Source organism: Rhinolophus sinicus, linkage group LG06 (genome assembly GCF_036562045.2).
Source record: "Rhinolophus sinicus isolate RSC01 linkage group LG06, ASM3656204v1, whole genome shotgun sequence".
In the NCBI taxonomy this organism is placed as follows: domain Eukaryota; kingdom Metazoa; phylum Chordata; class Mammalia; order Chiroptera; family Rhinolophidae; genus Rhinolophus; species Rhinolophus sinicus.
The window spans coordinates 58,416,130-58,433,447 of NC_133756.1; the positions used below are offsets into that span (position 1 = coordinate 58,416,130).

At 38.7% G+C, this 17,318-nt stretch overlaps 1 long non-coding RNA gene across 1 annotated transcript; it reads left to right on the forward strand.

Annotated features, from left to right (window-relative positions):
• The first annotated feature begins 411 nt into the window (after positions 1 to 411).
• On the forward strand, positions 412 to 11,674 carry LOC141572394 (uncharacterized). The gene is made up of 4 exons (XR_012497756.1): positions 412 to 548; positions 1,792 to 1,894; positions 1,992 to 2,094; positions 11,507 to 11,674. It is a non-coding gene; the product is annotated as an uncharacterized LOC141572394 (long non-coding RNA).
• Positions 11,675 to 17,318: the final 5,644 nt, after the last annotated feature.

Genomic DNA, 17,318 nt, shown 5'->3' on the forward strand with positions numbered 1-17,318 from the left:
GGTACCTGGCCCAGGGCTCACTTTCACCTCCACCCTCTTTCTTTCCCCATCCTAGACGTGGGACCTTTGCGGGATAGTGAAGTTTGGGGGTAAAGGGTTGGGGTGGAGGAGGCTTGGGGCCTTGGGAACTGTGCTGGGGTTGGGCTGGGGGTGGGGGAGATGCCTAAAGGAGGAGGTGGAGAGGAAGCAAAGAGCCCCTGCTGGGTCCGGAATGTCTCTGGCGATCCCCTCTCTCTCCCAGCGACTCCTTGGCCAGGTCTGTCCCCCAGAGCAGAACAAAGACACCGCGAGGAGCGCTTCTGTCCTTGCCTCCGGCGTCCACACCCGCCCTGAGCGCTACTTGCAGGAGCCAACGCCTCACTCGGAAACTTTGCAACCAACTTCCCCCAGAGTGAGCGCGGGCGGCGCGGTGAACAGGAGAAACGGGGACAACTGCATCCCAGGACCAGAGATGCCCGCTTTCTCGTACCCTCCCAGACGATGAGCGCCTCTCCTCGCACCGCGGTCCCGGCCCGCGCGCACGGGGCGACCCTTGGTGCAGGGCAAAGGTAACACGCGCTTTCCCTCCGCTCCCCTAGTCGATAGAAAGGAGTTCCTTTACTTTGGACACGCGCAGCTTTGGGCCGTGGGGCCAGAGAATAGAGACAAACAGAAGCGGGCGTGGGGAAGGAGCAGGGCGGCGGCTCAGACCACGGCGTGAGGTCGGGTACAGGAGCGAGCGTGAGTGCGAGCGGCGCCCGTCGGGCCGGGTTCCTGAGCGCCTGTCCCGCCCTTGGATCCGCTAGCGGCAACGGAGCAGCAGAGTCAGGACTCGCTGCCCGCCCAGCTGGCTTCCTGGAGCGTGGGTTTCCTCACCTGCGGGGCCAGGACACCTGAGCCTGTCTTCCTGGAGCCCTGGGTCTCCTGGGTGGCTACTCGCCTACTGGAAGCTCAGAAACCTCATCTTAGGTTAGGGATCTTGAATGCAACACAACCAACCACAAAGAGAAAACAGCTCCCACCCACTCTTGCCTGGCACATTTTCCTCTTTGTTTAATTATGATGACTTCCAGAATTCTCTTTTTAGGAGAACTCTACCTCCCCCCCACCTCCCCCCGACAAACCCTTACTTTCCGCCATCCTCGGAGATCTGCTTGGAAAATAATGGTCAATACTTCCAGACAATTCCATTCTCCTGTATCTTGAAAACACTTGAGTTTAGAGTTAATTAACTAAGAGTCTCTAACTTCTAAATAATATCCAATACTCCACTTCCTGTTATAGTGTAGTAATTAAACTTATTAAAACATTACCAAACCTTTGAAAATATCTACTGGTTCTCTTTTCTCATTTCTCAAGGAATGAGAGGTAAGGGCCACTTGCCCTTAGGTGAAAAGTACATGGCTTTAAGAGAGCTTCCTCCCTGCTTGATGAAACACACCTATGAGCCGTTTGAGGCATTTCCCTTTCCCAGCCTGCTTATGAACAAAGTCATTTCTCCCAAGAATCTTGGTTCTGAACTGGTCAGAACTCCTCCATCTCCACCCTTGGCCACTCTGTGTATGACCTAGCCACTGCTACATTTTTAAAAGATGCCATGTTTTCCCAGATGACACTACATTTTTCATATTTTTAAAAAGTTAACGTCTAGGGTCATTGATGGCTATAGCAGAGCAAATGGCTTAGAAAGCCAAGTATCCTCTCTGTACTGACAATGTTGGCACTTCCCTTGGGGCTCCACCCTGTCATTCCTACTGGCAGGCCAATGGCGTCTTACTGCAAGTCTCTTCCCTCTCTACTTCTCTGTTCAAGGGCTTCCTCTGGCTGCCAGACCCCACTTTGGCAATGCAGGGGTGCAGGCTGGAAGTGCCAGGGAGTTAATGCCCCTCAAAGCAGCCCTCAAGGAATCAAGGAGGTAAGTTGGTTTAAAATTACCCCAGCTTCCCCACCTGGAAGGAAGATTCTACAAGCATAGCTCATTTCATTGTACTTCACTTTATTGCACTTCACAGATGTTCCATTTTTTACAAGTTGAAGGCAAGACTCTCCACCAGCAAAAAGATCATGACTGGCTGTATTGTGGTGGTCTGGAACCAAACCTGCAGTATCTCTGAGGTATGCTTGTATTAACTTGTAATCTACACTGTCTCTCAGAGGTCCCCAACTTTGAGTGTCAGTTGCCCACAGCAGTCACCTGCTCATTAAGGAACTTGTGTTGGCTTCCTTCCTTACCTGTCTCACTGTCCTTCTGGTGCTATCTGGGATCACATCCCAAATAGACTATGACACTTGCCCTTCAATCCTGGTCTCATTATCAGCTTCTGAGGAAACCGGATCTGAAAAACCGCTCATGTACATGCTTTCTAAAGGAATCTGTTCTATTTGGAGAATGATGTTTCGAAATCAGATTTTCCCTGAAAATGAGATTATTTCAGTAATGGAAAATATTTGAGTTGCCTAGTTCATTTTCTATGTGATAGTACAAAATTAGATATTTTACTGAATAAAGTATAGAAGTAGCGACAAGTAGAATCTTATCTGGTGCATGAAATTTTTGTAGAGAAAATTCATAACAAATAAGTTCCTGAAGTCCAATGCCAGCAGATAGCAATGCAACTGGGAACACTATTAGAATCACCTTTTCAAAAAAAAAAAAAAAAGTTAGAACTAACATAATTGGTTTGATTGAGCCTTTGATGAGAATGAAGGGATGATAAACATATCCCATACAAAGTCTCAGTGTGACCTAGTCAGTACTATTTCCAGTGAGAGATCCTATGGTGTTTGTCAGCAAACTTCTCACAGCATAAATTAGCCAACTACTGCAACACTTCCAATGAAATGATATATTAAATATTATTCTCCTCTTAGTCACCATTATGAATAAGTCATCACATGTCCACATAATTATAAGCCCCTAATGCCACCCCTCGCTCCAGAACTTTTCCTTTTGTTAGGCTGCTTGCACTGTTATTTTTGTTAAGATCTCGTGGTGATAGTTAGTGTTGTTGACCAAATTTTTGTTGTTCTCCCTCTGGGTGCATGGTAGGAATGCAATTCCCTACTCCCTTTGAATCAAATGTGGCCATGTGATTTGTTCTGGCCAATGAAATGTGATCATGTCTCTTCCATGTAGAAGCTTTAAGAGCCAGTGTGTGATTTCACGTTTTCCCTTTCCATCTGCTACAGTGCTGGATACAGCTGCTGATTTAATCTGGGTACTAGAGTGAGCCTTCCCAGCCAAACCTCAGTGGTCAATGCAAGCAAAAAATAACCCTTTCTTGTCATAAACCACTGAGATTTTAGGGTTGTTAATGTAATCACAGCATTACCTGGTTGATTCTTACTTGTTCAGATACCCTCAGTCATTTATCTTTCCAAGTTATACCTCTGGTTTCCTTATAGGTTTTAGATCTTGGAAAGTTTATACAGTAGCTTACCATTAATTTATCTTCTTGTTAAAAAAACAAAAAAAAAACCTACCAACAAATTACTAACAAGCAGGTAGGGTTTTGTGGAGTCTGATATATTTCATTTTTTGCATCTGCCCACAGAAAGAGTTAACTCTTCCCAATGTTTGCAGTTGGTTTACCAACTTCCAGGCCTCCTCAGCCAGCACTGTGAGCTCACTGTGTCTTCACCATACTACATTTTAAACTAGATTTCTTTCAACAAGTCACTTCACCTTTGGTGCAGTTTTTCTGGTTTTACTTCCCTAATAAAACTGAGAAGTCATCACCTATTTCCTGGACTTCATTATGAGGAGTAAATGAGATATAAAATTAAAAGTAATATCGCAGCTACACATAATAATGGCTACCATTCAATTTCCAACATTTCATGGTTTCCCTAACAACTTCTCTGGTCAGAAACATTACTAAGGAGACTTGCCTGTTCTCAAATGTTTTTCATTTTTTAAATATCCAAGCAATAATCAACATATTGCAAAAATGATATTAAGAATAACTAATAGCTCATCTTTTTGATACCCAAAAGCTGTCTGGAAAATAGAAATCCTGTGTTATTTCTAAGCCATACAGATCATTGGTTTTACTTATACTCAGGTTGTTGCTACGGTCATTGTTTCTAATTATTGCCATTTCCTAGGGTAAAATCCAATCTCCCAGCCTAGCATATAGGATCCTCCACATAAGCCGCCCCCAATCTGTATTTCCCATCAATGTGACTCACGCTGTACACTCTGACAACACTGAACTACTTACAGCAATGCTGTCTCAGACTTACGGGCTTTTGCTCATGCTGTTCTCTCTGAAAACATTTGCCCACCTTTTCCTATTTCTAATTCTTACTCACCTTTCAGATCCTTCTACACCATCATCCCCAGTAGGAAGTGCTTCCAGAATCTCCAGGTTGGATTAAGTGTCCCTCCTCAGTAGTCACATCACCTTTCTCAGTCATTTCAGGAGGTAGTGGAAATTTTTATTAAGAATGTAAATTTTGAAGAATCATCACCTTGGTACCTATCACCTGGCTTGTGATCAAGTCATGTCACCTTTTTTTGCTTCAGTTACCACCTATAAAATAACATACCACCTGTCAAACAAACTACCTGCATCACAGGATTGTATGGATAAAATGTCATCAGAAGTGTGAAGTGTTTAGCCTAGAAGCCTGACAATAATAAAAAGAGCAGGCATCTATTGAGTGCTCATTATATTTAGTAAAGAAATTTGAAATAGTAAAATACTAGATGGTAAGTTTCTTTTTTTTTTTTTATTGGGGTGACAATTGTTAGTAAAATTACATAGATTTCAGGTGTACAATTCTGTATTACATCAGTAAGTTTCATTTTGATTCTCACTGATAAAGGTCTGGAACTTCAGTAAATAATCTTCCTTAAGAATGATGGGCATTGAAAACAAAAGCTACTCAAACTCTGGAGAGAAAATTGTTGTGCTATAGAAGTTACAGCAGAAACTAGATTTCCTAATCTAGCGCTTCCGTCTTTCTGTCAATATATTTAGCCACATTAGACCATTAGAAGGTTCATAAAGAGCAAGGAATCTCATGTATTCAGTCCAATCTATGGTTTTTCATCCAGGCAACCGTGGAGTTTGAGAAACTCTCTGTTTTCTATGTCACTGAAAAAATATAAGGTAATCCCCCATTTTCCCAGTGAGAAGATTGTTTTAAAAGGTTTTGCCAACTTGAATAGACACACTTTTAGATCCTGTCTGCTTATTGAATGTGATTACATATTTTAGTCACATTAATAAATTTAGAAATAGTAACTTAGACATCTCTCTTTCTTTTATTTGCTATTCACAGTTTATGAAACAATTTTGTTTTCTCTTTACATACATCTTTGTCATTCCCATAGCCACTGATTCATTTATCTCCCTTTACCAGAGCCCATCATCTTATTTCTCTTAACATTGTTTAAAACACAGCTCTTCCTGAGCACATGATGCTGACATTAAAAATTTTATCCCAACCCACAAAAAGTCATTCACATAACATCAAAAAAAGTATTCATCCTTCCCATAGGTGTATAGTTGAGTTAGACACAACACAATACTTATTTTACCTTTAAAGGATTTGTTTATAAAGATAGCAAAATTGATGATTATGAAACTATTCCTAGGAAACAAATTCTTTTTTTTTAAGTCTGTATAAAATATTTTTAGCCTCTTCATTTCTAGTTTGTTAGGTGACTTCTGTAAGCTTTCAAAACTAGCTTGAGGCCCAAAGATTGAGGTAAGTGTGGCTTCCCTAAGAATAATTTGTTGTTCAAAAGAAAGTAGTTAATAAATTGAGAGATTGTATCAAGGACTTATGTGTAAAGCCAACTCCTTCACTGAAGGATAATTTTGAGGGATAATTTTGAAGGAAATATTAGGTTGGGGCAAAAGTAATTGTGGTTTAAAAGGTTAAAAATAATTACGAAAACCGCAATTACTTTTGCACCAACCTAATGGCTTACCTTACATTTAGGAGCATACTGGTATAAGTCTGTCTTACCACGGAATTCTCATGTGTCACATGTGGCACTTTGCTCCATTCGTACAAGAGAGATCTCAACAAATTCCACCCTCCATCTCTCCAAGACAATCCATTAACCTCTGCTTTCATTTCTTAATGCATTACATCTCCTTGCATTCTTTCTTCCCCTCCGAACCAAAGATCACTTTCAAGTTGTTATTCTAGAAGATTCTAAAACAGCATGATCTTTTAAAAAATGGATTTAAACATTTCCCTCTGTTGAGGTTTACCCCCCGCCCAGTCTTTGTACATTCTGCTTTTACTCACCAAGATTTTATCATCTAACCATTCTCCATTTATGCTGTTATAACATAAGCTTCCCTGTGGAATCAGGGTTCCAGCCACTATAGAATTTTCTCTGAAACCCTCTGTATTAATTAGATAGATGGTACTTTTTGAGTAAAATGTACATCACAACTTCTGATTACAACTCAGGTTCCTGGATGATTGCCCCAGGTATGGAACAGTCCTTCAGGCCAACGTGATTATGCAACAGTTGTATCTTTACTTCAAGGGGAAAAATCTGATCCTGTTTCATGTTAAAAGGCATATTTTTTGGTTTTAATTCCTGACTTTCTATTTCATAACAGTTATCCTTTACATCTCACTTGGATAAAATCTTTAACCCAAAGGCAGTGCAATTTAATGGAAACGGTCTTACCTGTTATCTTCCAATTTTGCAATATTTTTATGTTCCAAATTCATGTAACTTTGCCATTGCTTTTCATTTCCTGGGGAAATACTTATTTGAGATGATAACAGCTTTAAACAAGAAAGAACTGATAAATATTTTGCTTTGTAGAGAAGGGTATTATTAAAGTTTCTCCTCTAGGCTAAAGAAAAAAAAAGAAAAATCAAGGTCATCCCAGTCATGGAAGTGTCTCAGAGAGACATTTTTATTATAGCTTTGACTTAATCCAGAAAACCTATCACTAATAAATACAATTAAAAAGCATAAGCAATAAACAGGGTGTCTTTTTCCTCAGTCACCTGCTTTCTATCCCATGCTTTCAGTTTTTAATTGTACTTTCTCTACCATGATTTGGAGTAGGCCATCTTTTACTTTGCATGGGTTAGCTCCTGCTTTAGGCAACTAGACTCTATACAGTCAGTTTTAATATTCATTTTACATTTCATATAATGTGAGCTCATAAGAAGTTTCCTTCAGTTTTGTAGTATTTTATTCTGTTATTTATTTAGCTTGCTTCCCCCCCCCCCCCACTGGCAAGCTTAGCCCATATAACAAATATAACAAGGGCTAGAGACAGATCTCTGGATCCAGAGCACAGGCAGGAACTCTGATAACAGGCCTTCCCACCTGTAAGAGGAACCACTTGCCCCCACAACAGCCCTGAACACTGTCGGCCTCACAAATACCTGCCAGTAGCCTCCACAGAACAGACCTTGCCTTTAAGGAACTGTTCAACAGCCATCATCCTATTTAAACTAGGGCAAAGAGGCAACCATTTGTCTTCTCCTTCAGAGCCAGCGATTTTTCCCTGTAATAAATGACTTCATTCTGCAACTGGAGTTACAGAGGTTAAATTTACAGCTAAGTACAATCCTTTACTCGTTACAGCACCTTCCAGGGGATGCTACTTTATTAGCAAAAATACCACTTTGAGTCAGCAATAAAGGTGGGGATGTGCTCATACAAAAGTACTAAGAAAAAGGATGAAAGTCTGATGTGGAAAATATAAACTTTTAAACCAAAAGTATTTCTTTTTTTTCCTCCTAAATTTAAAATAAAGTAATAACACATTTAGCCAGGGTTTTTTTGGTGTCTCCATGCCCAGTTTCTTCCCACAAGTCAATTCTTGGTCCCCTTTTTTTATTCCACACCTGCCTACCCATGATGACCCTCTTCACTATGGGTCTGTGTTCTGATGACCCCACCCCTCTACCTCCAGCCCAGTTTCTTTTTCCTTGAACCAAACATCTACAAATCCAACTGCTCAGTGGACATTTCTGCTCACAAGACCCACAGACACCTCACACTTAACATGTCCTAAACTAATTTTACCAGCTTTTTCTCAAAATCAGAAACTTTCCCCCATAATCCTTATTCCTATTAGCAGTATTACCACCTAACCAGTTGTGATGGTTAATTTTGTGTCATCTTGACTGGGCTAAGGGATGCCCAGAGACAGCTGGTAAAACATTTCTGGGTGTGCTTGCAGGTGATTGTGGAAGTGACTCACATTTGAATGGGTAGACTAAGTAAAGAAGATGGCCCTCACCAATGTGCATAGGCATCATCCACCAAGAGGGCCTGAGGAGAGCAAAAAGACAGAGGAAGGGTGAATTTGTTCTACTGAGCTGGGACATCCATCTTCTCCTGCTCTCAGACATCGGAGCTCCTGGTTCTCAGGACTTTGGATTCACGCTGAATTACACAACTGACATGTTTGGTTCTCCAGCTTGCAGTCAGAGTTCCCGGCTGACTCAGGCAATTATGGAGGCTGAGAAATCCCATGAGAAGTCCATATATATACCAGGGCTCTCCAGAGGAACAGAACTAATAGGATATATAGACCAGTAGGTATATAAATATCTTATTTGTTCTGTTTCTCTGGAGAACCCTGACTAATACACTGTTATAGGGAATAACAACAAAGAATATGTGGGAGTTACTGAAACTTTTCCCCTCCCCCCTCACTCAACACTTAAAGACCTAAACAGTCACAAAGAACTGTCACAAGGAATTTTATTTCCTTGTCATCTCTGACATCCTCCCCCTCCTGCCCCATGGCTACTACTCAATTCATGCCCTCATCACCTTTTACCTGAATAACTGTAATAGTCTGTGTTATGAACCAAATGTTTGTGTCTCCCCAAAATTCGTATGTTGAAGCCTTAACTCTCAGGGTGGCTGCATTTGGAATAGGACCATTAAGGAAGTAATCAAGATTGAATGAGGTCATAGGGTATGGTCCTGATCTCATATGATTAGTAGGTTTATAAGAATAGACATCAGACAGCTCTCTCTTTCTCCACATAGGGTTAGTAGGCTTATGAGAACAGACATAAGAGAGCTCTTACTCTCTCTTTCATCACAAACACACACAGAGGAAAGGTCATATGAGGACATAGTGGGAAGATGGCCATCTGCAAGCTAGAAGAGAATCTTTATCCAGAATGGAATTGGCCAGGACCTTGATCTAAAACCTGTAGCTTCCAGGGGTGGCCGGTTAGCTCAGTTGGTTAGAGCACGATACTCATAACACCAAGGTTGCTGGTTCCATCCCCACATGGGCCAGTGTGAGCTGTGCCCTCCACAACTAGATAGAAACAACTACTTGACTTGGAGCTGATGGGTCCTGGAAAAACACACTTAAAATAAATAAAAGTTTAAAACAATAAAATAAAACCTGTAGCTTCCAGAGCTATGAGAAAATAAATGTTCTATTGTTTAAGCTACACAGTCTGCATTACCTTTTTATGGTGGCCCAAACAGACAAATACAGTCTCCAATAATGGTCTCTTCCTCCAGTATCACCCAGCACCATATCCAAACAATTTGAAGTACTGTTCCCAGAGTGACCTTTATAAAAATGCCATTTTTATGTCAATTATTCCTTTCCTTAAGGGAGGAAAAAAACACAAAACTTATCAATAGCTTCCTCCATTTCCAGAGTCCAATTCAGTTTCGTCTATAATTTGACCTTGTCTTCTTTCCTCACATAATTTCCTACTGTCTCTCCACCCCACACATAAACATCTCCATCCATACTCAATAACTTATATGCCTGAATATGCCTCTCTTGTGTCCTTTCCTGTCTCCTTTATCCCTACCCTCTGACCCTTCCCAAGGCTTAGGATTAGTAAAGATCTATTCTTTAACCTGGGTTCTCCTTCTCATTGAAGCCTTCCCTGATCTCCAATATGCAAGGAAATGAACAATCCCCATGCTTCATACAAACACTGTAGCTAATTCACATCTCTATTCCACCACTTAGACATGCCTGGCAGTGTTTACACACGTCATCCCTTCTAGGTCCTGTGTCACATCTACCATTGCATTTCTAGTACCTACCACCGTGCCTCACACTCAGCATGTGTTTAATTGGATGAATGATACAAAAAACCTGGGGAAAATATCAGGACAGTATATTCCCTTCTACTATGTCAAAAACACATGACCTAATTTCATCTCTGATGACTTTGATTTTGCTAGAATTATCACTCCAATCTGGGGGCGCACATATCTAATATGATGGATCCAACAATCACAAATTCTATACCTTCAACTAAATCACTGATTTCACAAAAAGATTAATAATTCCTGGTGAATGCCTAGGAAAGGATATTAAAAATCTCCCTCTACTTCGATAGCATTCATTATCTAATTACTTTTACATTTTAACTGCTTCCTCATCCACCTAATTCTGCTGCCATCCAATCCACTATAACCTTTTCCCTTAAACCATATTTGTCTAAGAATAAACCTGAGAACAAGAATGTCCCACCCATCGTGTTATGCTTTAATTGCTAAGGTTATTGCTTCATCCCCTACGCCCGCCCTTACTGATTTTGATATATACCAGTATTTAATATGTATACACTTGGCATTGATAAAGTTTACTATAAATGCTATAAGTATTTTAGATATTCTTTTAAATTGACTTTGAGCTCAAATTGTATTATATTTCCATTATTTTTACTATATGTGAAATTGAGACTTTGGAACAGATTCTCAATGACCCCTTGTAGAACATGCCTTGGTGTTATGCCATCAGCCTCTGCTGAAGGATATCAAAGAACCACAGACATGAAAGCTATGTTCGTGTCTACAGTAGCCATGTTGCTAAGGACATTTTTCACTGTATTATACCCCGCCCACTTTATGTGAATCTATAGGAGAAATGTTTCACAGGTTTTAAGATCACAAGACGTGTTTCATTTGTAGAGTGCCTTTAATCTTATGGTTAAATCTGGAAATTAAGCAGGTCCCCTATTTGTCTTTTTCCTTAGAAATCTAAAGCGCACTTTACTGTCCTTCTCTAGCATCTACTCAAGGTAAAAAGGTAAATGTGTTTGTGCATGTAATCTTATCCCTGGCTTTATTAATTGTGTTTTTCTACCCTTATTTTCTACCCAAAAAAGTTATTTAAAAATTCAGTTTTATCTTTTGCATTTATGTAAAATGCAGCCCATGAATCAGGGCATAACTAATTTTCTGTCTCTTTTTGCGAATATGGAAGTTGAATGCCCTGATAAAATGATGAATTTAAGTAAAGATGCTTTAAGACTGATTAACCCAGTGCTACCTAGCTTTTCAGACTAGTCTTTTGCATTTGCTAACTATAATGACAAGTATGGCCTGGTTTGAAATGATTTTGATCCAATATGGGTATTAAATTCTTTTCATATTCAGGGTATGATGATATAATGCCAAAACATTTGGATAGAAAGTAAAAATGTTCAATTGTCTTAGTGTTGGTCATGCTGACCATCACCACTTACTTCCAGAGAAAGCAAACATTCACGTGATGGACCGTGGTTCTTTTCACTCTTTCCACAGATGTTTTCGTGTCGCACCTGTAAAATGAAAGTCTAACTGTCCTGTGTCTAAAGAATGTTAACTCAGCACCCAGGATGCCCAACTACTAGTCCTGCCGAGGATGCTAAGACTACAGTGAGTCCTTAATCTCTCTGGATTTCCATTTCCTCAAAACTATAAAACAAAGATAATGTCTCCTGGGTTCTGCAGAGCAACCGAGATAATAGCTTTAAAAGCACCGTGAGAAATATGAAGTGCTGTACGATTATTAGAGGATGGCTTTGAGACAGAAAACACATCATTATCATCTGTAAATAATAATGATTTATATATAAAGCCTCTGACTTCTCTAAGTAGAGCAGGCCGCAGGAAGCCTAAATATACACCCATGTGCCAGCTCACAAGTTACAAAAAAAAGAAAGAAGTGCTGTGCCTTTGCATTTTAACCATCAGGAAGTGGAATGGTTTCCTAGAGAACCCCCAGATTCAACCAGCCAACTTCTATTTTTAGTGGAGGGAAGGGACTGTATCTGCATCGTATGTATGTATGTATGCATGCATGTATGTATGTATGTATGTATGTATGCATGTATTGTGGCAAAATAGAGATAACATAAAATTACCATTTTTAAGTGCACAGAATTCAGTGGCTTAGGTACAGTCATAGTGTTGTACAACCATCACCACCATCCATGTCCAGAACTTGTTCCTTCTCCCAAACAGAAACGCTGCACCCATTAAACAATAACTCCCTATTCGACTACCACTGCAGGCACCATCAGTTGGTCTTTGAGCACACACATGGTGTTTTTACCCATCACACGCAGGGTTAAACTTTCTTCCATTATTGACTTCTCATTTTTCCTTCCTTAAAAAGTTGCTTTTCATCCATGTAATGGGTTATTTTTCTCCTGTGCTACTAATTTTTTTAAAAATATCTCAACTTAAAAATGTTTTTTGCTTGCTTTGATGAGTGAGAACGTAGCATCAGAATTCAGTCCTTAGCTCGGCGCATTAAATATGCCATGCTAGTAAACTAATCTCATGGCCTTGACTACCAGCACCCCAGAGGGTACTGGCCTTGCTTGCTTCCTAGTGAGACTCTGCTTTGACTTTGGTCCTGTCTACTCTGAAGTACATGTGACCTGGGTCACATGGAGGACAAAGTGAAACACTAGGTAAATCAATACAAACCCACTTGAAACACAAGTTCATTTATGAAGGCTAATACATTAAATAGAGACAAATCAATTTCAGGTACAGTGTATTTCTATATTATTTACTCTTATGTAGCATGGGTTGACAGATAATAGGTACCTATTAAATGTTTGTTGGAACAAATTCAGAAGAAAATTCTTTTGGACAGATTTTATGGTAATATCTAAATGTATAAGAAAGCCAGGAACTATGTTGGAAAAATGAGAAAAGAAAAGTGTTTATTACATGCCAGTTAATTGTGCTGTCTTCATGTTCATGATTTCATTTAATCCTTACATTAACCCAGAAAAGTAGGCAGTATCCATTATGCCCTCTTCTTGGAAAAGCTGAATTTGTTCAAGCTCATAGGATAGTAAGGGACAAAACTAGAATTTAAACCCAGACATAGTTCACTTGAATTCCCATCTATTTTTCATTTTTATATTTTATATTCTAAAGTATAAACCAGCAGTATGCCATTCATTCTTTTTCTCTTCTGTGAAATGGGTAGTTGAACGTTGAGCTCTAGACTACTCTCTGTGTGATGAAAAATATAGGAAAGTTAGAGAAATGGATGGTGGATTAGAAAATTTGGAAATGATCTAATATACTCCAAGTGCCACTTAATCACATATCCTTCCACACCTTTATCCTCAGGCTTGATATATTTCAACCACCCCCTTCTAGGAAATGGTACCATTTAACTAACATTTAATATTTGTGTACACCCTTTGTTGGTGTTTTTCAAGATCTACTTCAATGTGGCTGAAAAATAGCTCACATATTTTAGGGAGACACAATCCCTGAATCTCAGGAATTGATAATGGAAGACTGTTAATTGGACATCCTGGGACCCAACCAGTTCTGGAGTGATAGCATTGTCATAATTTAGATATACTGGCTTCAAAAAGAGGCCGGTGATAAAAAATTTCAGCACATATAGTGTAGAATGTGGGATATAAGTATGTTAAGAAACAGGTGAGTTTCTTTCAAAACATATGTTTTAGAAACCATTATTTAAAATATATATTAATTGAATAAACAAGAATGTATTAAGTACCTACTGTCCTTATTACATCAATTAAAACCATCTGGACTTACTTTGCAGAAGAAAATATAACTGAACATGGAGATTTATGGACTTAAAGACAGTGAATACATTTGCTCACAAAGCCTTACACCAAAAGTCAGAATTAATCAGCATGATTGTGGTTTCATACAAGCCAAAAAAGTCTTCATGCAATTTTTTTTAAGTGATGTTTGTATTTATAAGGAAATCCTTGTGGATGGGCAGCTAGGGGTATGTCAAATACAACCTATCTTTCATTATACTTTCACCTGCAGAAACCAAAAAGAAAGAGTAATCAGCTAAAGCCCTTTTTGAAAAGATCTATCCTTGTGCCCTGCTCACTTTTGCTAAATCTTTTTTTCAGAAATTTTTCTTTTAATTTGTAAATCTGGAATTCCTCCTTCTCAGAGGTAAAAACCTTTGTCCTATTAAAATTCTGTGATTTAAAACACATTCTATTTTTTTCCAGTGAATATAATCCATACCTCAATGTCTGCATGGTATGGATTGGACTACTTAGGACACCACGGTCACGGCAACCTTTCACAGCTCAGTGGATCACACAATCACCACGAACAAGGCAAGGCAGCATGGAAAATTACTCTGCAGTGGCTGCAGTGGCAACCCATTTTTCAAACAGAGGATCTCAAAATTGTAACAACGTGGCAGACTGGGAGACCACACTAAGGTTAGATCTCATCCCCCATCACCATTACAAACAAATAGAAATATCACACATAAACACACTTGAAAGAATAAAAGGGAAATTCCAAAGTGCCAGAGAGAAAGACAGAACTTCAAACCGAGCAGTAAAAACATAACTTAAGTACAGAGAGACTCAGAAAAGTAGCAGACATCCATAGGGCTTTTCGGTGCTATGACAGAAAATGAGATCTTTGCCGTGCAATATTGTAGCTACAGCTGATTCCTGCATAGAACTGCCCATACTATGAAAGAGGAGCCAGAAAAACTCCACTCTCCCCCTAAGGGACACACCAGGGAAGTTTTTCACCACCCTACAGATCTTGTGCATAAAAAAGTCTTGTGAGAAACCAAAATGCCAAGACTGCACAATATATGGATAAAGAATTCACATTTCTATTACCCATTGTCTCAGTCATTTCAGGATGCTATTAACCAAATTTGGGCAATCACAGATTGGGTTGCCCAAACAACACACATTTATTTTCCCAGTTCTGGAGGCTGGAAAGTCCAAGACCAAGATGCTGGCAGGTTCAGTGTCTGGGGAAAGTCCGTTTCTTGATTCATGGATGGTCATCTTCTCACTGTGTCCTCATATGATGAAGAAAGAGTGAGAAAGCAAGCTCTCATGCTTCTTCCTATAAGGGCACTAATCTAATTCATGAGAGCTCCACCCTCGTAATCTAATCATCTCCAAAAGACCCCACCTCCAAATACCATCACATTGGAGTGCTTAGAATTTCAATGCATGAATTTTGGGGCACACAATCAATCAGTCCATAACATTCATATGATGCAGGAATTCCAAGTTGAGAAGTGAATGTATGGGTACCAAATCAGTGAAAATCCTGGTACCTTGGCATAAGCAATCAAAAGTACTCTTTAGGGATACCCACAAATCATGCACACTGGACTCCCACAGGCAATACAATCCTTGCTGAACGTGAGCTCACAAACAAAAACAGGCTATAAATTGAGATAGTCTAAAATAAAACTATGAAAGAAAGAAGTGGTACCATAAAGAGCAAATAGGGGAAAAAATAGGCAGATTGAAAAAAAATCATATAGAATTTTTTAAAATGAAAAATTATGCTAAATGCCTTAGTTTGAGTTCTCCCAGAAGCAGATTATCAGAAAAAAATGTAAGAGCTAGTAGTTTACTAGAGAAATGCATGGAACAAAAGGAAAGTAAAAAAGTGATACAAGGAAGGGAGTGCTCTATCACAAGGAAAACCACTAAAATGTGATACAAAACAAAAGTGAGAATTATCTCACTTAAGGGACCAGGGAATTGGGTATTTATACAGCAATTCTTGAGTCATTTTAAGTGGGCTGGTGGAAGGGGTGCTAATTTCCCAACATTTCCAGCCTACTCTTCCAGAAAGCAAAAAGAAAAGCAATATTGGCAGCTGGAAATCTGCCAAAAAACATGGAACAGTCCCAGGTAGATGGATGGGCCACTGACACTACTCTTAGATAATGAGGAGACTGAACACAGCTAAAGGCTGGAAGAAAGACCAAGATGGAGATTATATATATATATATATATATATATATATATATATATATATATATAATATATAAATAGATGGAGATAAATATATATATATATATATATATATATATATATATATACACACATATATATACATCCATCCTAGAATAAAACAGAAAAATAGAGATAAAATATATGAAAGAGGAATTCAAAGATTTTGAGGCTAAAATGAGAAAGACATTCATTAATCTTCTGAAAGGAAGTATAGGGAGAAAACAGGACAAGCAATTTATATACTACATAAATTATATGTTTATAAATGTATAAATATATTTTATATATAATCATATATTTATAGAAATAAATGCTTATAAGTTCCTAAGAATTCATTTTGATGAAAGACATGAATCGACAGATCGAAGAATCAGGTCCTCAAGATAAATAAAAATAAGTACAGACACAACATAGCAAAGAAAAAAATGTTAAAGCAACAAGAGAGAATGATAGAAATATGTACACAAAAAGGAATGACAATAAGAGGAATGGCAGACTTCTCATTAGCAACAATATAGGCAGAAAGGGGATATAGTAATATTAAGTACTCAGGGAAAATAACACAGAATTCTATACTCGGTTTAACTATCATTCAAGAATGAGGCAACATAAGACGTACAAAGATGTAGACAGTTTGCAATGCGCCAACTCTTATTAATAAGGAAATGTCACTTGATGGAAGGAGCAGGTGTCATATACTAAGATTAAGCAAAGCAATTGCTATGCATTCAGAAATATAAATAAGTATTGATAATAAAACGAAAAGCAATAATAAGAATTGATTTTTTGGAGGGTAAAAACTAAGGGGAAACCATGTAACATCAAATATTAGAAGAGATTGAAATTAAGCATTCTATTAGGGTTTGTGCTGTTCAGGAGGAGGAGGAGGATAGAGGTTACTGATTAATTTCAGACTTAAATATGAATGTTAATTGTAAGGGTAGGATTTACATTATCTGATATAAAGACTTACTCTAAAGCTATAGTAATCAAGACATTGTGGGTTAACATACAGGCAGACAACCAGATCAATGTAACAAAATAAAAAATCCAGAGAAAGACCTCACTTATACAGTCATTTGATTTTCGACCAAGGCATCAAAACAATTAAATAGGGAAAGAAAAGTCTGTACCACAAATGGTTCTGGAACAACTAGCTTCCAATATGAAAAAAAAAGAACAGAAATTAATGCAATGGAAACAAAGACATTACAGAGCTGATCAACAGATAAAGATGCTGATGTTGACTATGCTGATGTTAAAAAAGAGAAGACAGGATGTTTATATGTTTCTATATGTCTTACATTTATCATGAG